The following is a 6,595-nucleotide window of genomic DNA, read 5'->3' as shown; positions in this document are numbered from 1 at the left end:
GGTGGTAAACACAAACTGGCTTTAGAAATATTGGCACTGTGAATAATAGGACACATGCACAAAAGCCTACTCGCACACATCCTAATTGGCAAATTAGGAGGAATTGGTCCACTTGTGACTTAAATTTCAATTTCCCTGAAGAGCAGCAGCAATGACAACAAAGAGAGAAAAGCCACAAATTAGTGTATCATTTGTTTGAATGGCAGTTACTTGGCTTTTAAACTGGTTGGCGTGGAGGTAAAGAGGGCAAACCATTATTTTTCAATCCCCCACCACCCACCCAGAGGATGCAGATAGGAGTGAGAGTAGATTTCTTCACGGGGGCATCACAGGAATTTAACACTGATCTTCACACAGTGTTTCAACTCAGCCAATTAGGTATGCCGTGTCATGAAGCAATTGCGTCTCAGTTGATAAGGAGGAGTCATAATTGAGCTGGCATGCATGTTAATTAAACAACAAGCGCTGTTTAACTAGGCCAATGTACCCAGGGTCCTAGTGCAGAACTGGTAGTGGTCACAAAGTCATGATCAGAACAAATAAGATATCTGTGATGAACTTCAGCTACACTACATACTATACAGTCAGAGTATCATCAGGGGCGGGGGAGTACCTTAATCACTATTGTCAGTACATACTGGTAATGTGACTTGCCACACATGCTTACCTCAAAAACTGACATGATGACGCTCCTTAAAGGAAGTTGATCTCAGGTTTTTTTTTCTGGCATGTTGTACTTGAAACCCCCCACAAAGTTCACAAAATGTTCCAAAAGTTGTTTAAACGCTGCTTAAAGAGTCAGTCCCTAGACTGCTAGAGATCCTCATCACATGCTGCTATGACAATGCAAAGAACCTTATCCAGCGTAATTACACAGAGAGGAAGTGAGGTATAGACTTCTAAAAGTCAAGTCAATAAAAAGTTGGGCTAAACTTGCATTACTGAAGCCCTGATTAAGGGGTAGAGCAGGCTATTTCTCCTGAGGAGAATCAGAATCTCGTCCGCCCCCATGTCTGAATCCAATTTGTTCTGTGCATCTGTGAAAATGGCATCTCCCCGTCCTTACCTTTCATAGTAATTTTAACAATTTAGGGACAGATGGCGATACAACCTAAAAGTGTAAGTCAGGCTGCAGCTGTGGCCACACAGAGGCTTAAAAGTGAGACAATTACTGGAGTGAAAGACCACCAAGGACTGTTTCTGGTGATTTCTCAAGGACAGAGTCCACCAAGGCTGTTGGTGAGTCGCGTTTACACAGGAAGCAACTATAAGCACATCCCTTAACACATCCCAGCCTGATTCTTCTCGGCTTCACTACAGCACCAGACACTTTAACACCCACTCGAACCATGTACACTTTCAGATTTTCAGTTTAAAAATTTCACGATTGTTTATTTTATTTTAATTTACTTAATGTACATAATTCAGTTACTTACTGCATATAATGTGGTCTGTTGGTGAGTTACGTCCTAACAGGAAGCAACTATCATCAGTAATAGTCAATGATGTTCAATCGATGACAGGCAAACTGACAGCTGGCAACACAAAGTGGGTGATCCTGAGTTAACATTTTCTCAACTTTGAGGTGAGGAAATGCAGGTGAATGATGCCATTAATTGGCATATGACAGGTTGACAGGTACATTAGAAGGTTCCCTAGGCAACCTGAACCTGGAATATTGCAGAATGATGCGTGATGACATCAGCAATGTGATGGCCAGAGACAACAATTAATATACGACAATAAAAATGCAGATGATTGGGATATGACAGGGTGGTAAACACATCAGAAGGTTACCTAGAAAATTTGCATCACTTTGCCACTGATGGCTGATCAGACGTTCCAGGCTCTGGTTGTCATCCTGCCCTCTCATTGGTAGTTTCTTCAAGTACTTTGAGGATGAGTAAAGTTTGAGTCTGGACCCACGCATTTTATGCCGTCATTGCTTATTTCGCCTCTTGTCACAAAAAGGCGAGGATGGGTGAGTGTCATTAACTTTCTTTAGTTGTTGGTCTCCACATTGCTGCTACTTGTTCCTTGTGTAGACACTTAAAAATGTTCATGCTGACTAGGCAAAAACATTCAAACATTCGAAAACTACAGTACTCAAATACTCAAATTAAAATAGAAGATTTGGGGGAAAACCCTGAAAACTACGTGTTTCCACACAACTTTTCAATTGGGCATTAATCCATGTGTTCCAAGTTCATTTCCCAAAATGTAATTAGCTTTGTAAATGAATAATAGACAGACACAATAAAACATCTGTGTCTTAATGGGTTTTTTTGTTTTGTTTTGTTTTGTTTATTTGGCCAGAATTTGGACTGGACTGGCTGTAAGGAGGTTAACCATGGTAGTGGATGGACACACACACTCGAGCACACATGTCAAAGTGCACTTTGCTTGTGCTAAACTGACTTCGCTCCACACTGAGGTTCTATTTGCAGAGTGTGTATGCATCTCTGTCTTTGAGCGAGGCTGAGAGAAGAGCACTTTGCCATCATTAGGTGAGATCATGTAGAGACAGGATGACTGGGTTAATCTTTAATGCCCAGCCTTTGGATATATAAAATATGTATTCAGACCTTGTTGGACATGACATAGACTCTTTACATCTCTCTTCCTCTCTGCTTCACCAGTCAGTCTCTCTTTTTTATTCACTGGTTCTTTTAGCTCTATGTTAGCTGCTCTCAGCCTCTCAGTATGTTTGGCCCTGTTTCACTCTGCCTGGTTTGTTTCTCTTTATTCTCACTTGGCGTCAGTCCAACACTCTTTGCTCCACGAGCGTCTGCCCGAGAACGAGACGGAGAAAAGGTGTCGTTTGATGATCTGGCTGGAATCAGCTCACAGCGTGGCTGTTTTTATTCCGTTTCGTCTATTTTTCTCCTCCCTCCATGGATCTCTCTCTGTTTTCTCTTCAGATTTAACATCTTAGTAACACTGTTGTCAGGGATCAGCCAAAAAAATCCTAAAGAGATGTAGACAGATACACATCAAAATGCATGGATGCTGATGGAGAAGTGCAGCTTAAAGAGACAGAGAGTAATTTTTTCTAGGTTATTTACATACAACCCACAGGTGAACATGGACACACTGAGAATCGCAGCTTGGACACATTTGACTAATGTTACTGGTGATATACTGGTAAACCTGGACCAGCCAGTAGGGACATGCAGCAAACAGGATTACTGACAGCCAATTGATGTTGTGGTGATATAACACAGGCCACAGGGGAAATCCACCTAAGACTGCTGTTGAAGATTTTTAATACTGTTTTGGCATCTTGTATTCAACCAAACACCCCTGCAAAATCCTCCACGTCACGTATTATATAAAAAATGGTTTAATTAAACTGGACAGGTTTCACCAAGGAAAAGGTGAACATATTTAATGATGGTGTGAAAATAGTTGCATAGTGGTGTCAGCAGCTCCGCTTATCTTTACGAGGATTTACAGTGAGTTACGGCTCATCATTGAACTGTCACAACTTTATTGTCTGAGTGCTGTTGTAGTGTTGTTACATGCTTGCAACAGGCCTCTTTATTGACTCAAAAATCTATAAAACAAAAATCTGCTGTATGCTCAGCACTAATCCGCTTAGAATCAGACACAGTTAGCAACTAGCTGGCAAACAAATTTGAGCATTTTGTATCTCAGGACCTGGATTTATTCAAAGGATGTCAGATGTCCAGAACCACAATCCAATTTCCTTGCTGGTTGTGTCACAGATTGATCAAAATTTAATCTTAAGAGGTGGTGATGTGACTGTGATGACCGCAGCCCTGTCAGATGGATTCAAAAACCCTGATCATTTTACAGGTCAACAGATGTTCCTCTTTATGTCACTTTGCACCACATTTTTTCATTCACCTATCCAATAGCTATAGCAATTACTTCATTCATTATTGTGTTTAAGTCTTTCTTTTTTAATCTTACCTTTAACAGTTTAACCATACTTTACAATTTCACCTGGTTCATTAGCAGTTTCTCTGCTAATCACATGTTTAGTAAAATAATTTAAAGGTTTTATTTATCATTTCAGGTAACAAAGCTGTTTATCCACTATATTTAGTTTGTAATTTCAACTCATAAATAACACTATTAGCTAAGAAGCATGGACTTTAAGAAGTTAAAATACATCCTGTGCTTTTAGCAAACTGTTTTAGGCATAGCATTAGCTAATAATTATGTTTGTAGTTGTGTACCTGGTTTTAGAGTCATTTGTGTATTTTAATCATGTATGTATTAACTGTTACCATTGAGGTAACAGTTAACTCCTCTGCCTGAAGCTGTTTAGGACCACTGAACAGGTTGAATATTAATAGGTTGAGCTCATCTTTACATGTATTCTCTGGCTAATGCAAAAGTAGACTGACCAAAATAAGGCTACTTCAGAGGCAGCTCATGTTTCAAACCACCTGCAGATACCTGTGCAGGTATTAAACATTAACACAGTCGTCTTAATGTTAAGACACAGACGATTTATGTTTTTGAACCTCTTTTTCTTAAATAGCAGTAATTTGGTACTCCCAGCACTGATAAACAATCTAGCTGATTCTCCTTTACTGTTGGTTGCACTGACCTGGAAATTCTGGCTGTTACAACAGTGTATCTTTGTGAATTGACTAAGGCTGTGTTTAATGTTTGCTTTGCTTTATTTGGTGCGTAACAAATACAGCCGCGGTGTCCTGGACACATATAACTGTTGGTTTTTGAGTGGCTGCTGTGACATTTACAGCAAACATCTTATTTTCAGAGGCTGTTCTGTCAACACCTTGAGTCTAGTAGTACATATAACAGTGTGTTTGCTGAGTTGTTTACTGAGACATGCAGCATGACTCACTAAGAAATGTATTTAAAAGGTTGTCTTGGCAAAAACATTACAGTATTTACAGAATTCAACATATGAACAGGAATTAATATTTGTGTAAAACTGAGGATAAGTGAATGCAACGCCAGCAAATGAACTGATTTCACAGTTTGTGGAATGCTGCGGTGATGATAATGATGCTTTGATGTACTTAAAATAAAGGCTGTAGATGCTGTGTAACTTCTAGGCATATAGTATTAGTACAAAATATTTGCATGGGCTTTGTGCCTGGAAAGAAATTAATTTTTAATTGAGAAATGGTTTTGGGTTTTTTTGGGGTTTTTTTTTTTGTCTACTCACAAGCAGAAAACACATGTAATATTAAAAAAAATGACACACAATTGCCTTTAAGATTTACATTAGATCAGGAAGATTAAAGGCACAACCTTAGATTTCAGTAAAAAAAAGAAAAGATATGTATTTGTAATATTAGTGCACAAAGCAATTAGAAACTCCAAGCAGCTACATTACTGCACCGAAACTGATGAAATAGTTGAGAGCTGATGGAGCAACCAGATGGAAAATGGTCCATGCTACTATTCTTTGCAGACTTTGCACTGTAGCTCCAACAATGTGGGAAAAAGAATAATGAGGAAAATCAGAGCAGGAAAAATGTCCTAAATAGTGCGAAAAAAAGAAAGCTCTGCTTTCTTAAAGATTAAAATCCCTTCAAATATATGGGACATCTGAGGCTCAGTGCCGTTAGTCTGACAAACAATCAGCCGTGCAAATGTGCTGAAAATGTGCTTCTGTTAAAGCCATTTAACAAAGTCAGCTGATGTCAGCCACTACACTGCATTTCACTTGCAAATCTCTGAAAATAGAAATAAAGAGCAAAGCTAACGACCTTACCTTGGCTGCTGATGAGGTGCTGTTCATACTGACCGCTGCTGATGAAGCAGCCACTGGACAGAAAAGAGCACCATAAGGATATAGGATGCTCTTATAACCTTTGAAACAGATCATTCTCAATCCAGATGAACTTGTCATTTATTTTTATCATCCTTTATTTATCCAGATAAAAGCCTCATCGAGATTAAAAACTATTTTTCAAGCGAGACCTGGTCAAGCCAGAGGGAGCGGGACTTTGTTAGTGCAGCTGAATAAATTTTACAGTCATGCTTGTTAACGTGTGAGTGTGCTGCTTACTCAGTGCACAAAATGTAGCCGTCCTTAGCACAATCACGTGAAATGTGTTAATGCATTTTTGCTTTTGTGCAATTTTTTTGCTATATTCAATAAGACTGTATAATATGTCCCTTAACTAAGAGTCTAATTCATTTAGAATTAAATGGAATTTCAATGTTTTTCACCTAAAATTCCAGCATAATTAATTTCACCTGGTAATAAAAATAATTCTAGGTAGTGCATAACTAGGAATTTTAAAGGAAGTGAGACACAAATTAGACTGTAAGTTATATTAGGAAGTGCTATAAAAATCCAAATTCCCAACTAAAGTTTCCTGATTAGGCGATGTGCTGACAGGCAGTTTTGTTGATGAGATTTGGTCAGCTGTGGGTCTGACTGTATGTGATGATGCTGATGCTTCCCGGGTGATGAGTAAATTCCAGTCTCAAGGGCAAAGACATGATATCTGAGTGAATCAATCAGTTCTGCTAAACGAAGCACAGAATCCACCTCCTTCAGCAGGTTATAGAGCAGTTATAGGACACACACACACACACACACACACACACACACACACACACACACACACACACACAC

General features: G+C 39.1%; 1 protein-coding gene across 5 annotated transcripts in view; it reads left to right on the top strand.

The window, feature by feature from the left end:
• The window catches only part of frmd3 (FERM domain containing 3), a 59,029-nt gene that overhangs the window by 13,020 nt on the left and 39,414 nt on the right, over window positions 1–6,595 (top strand). The gene's annotated exons all lie outside the window — the stretch shown is intronic.

This window comes from Haplochromis burtoni, unplaced genomic scaffold, assembly GCF_018398535.1.
Source record: "Haplochromis burtoni strain Fernald_Lab_line unplaced genomic scaffold, NCSU_Asbu1 Contig_18, whole genome shotgun sequence".
Taxonomy (NCBI): Eukaryota; Metazoa; Chordata; class Actinopteri; order Cichliformes; family Cichlidae; genus Haplochromis; species Haplochromis burtoni.
This window is presented reverse-complemented; position numbering and strand designations above follow the sequence as displayed.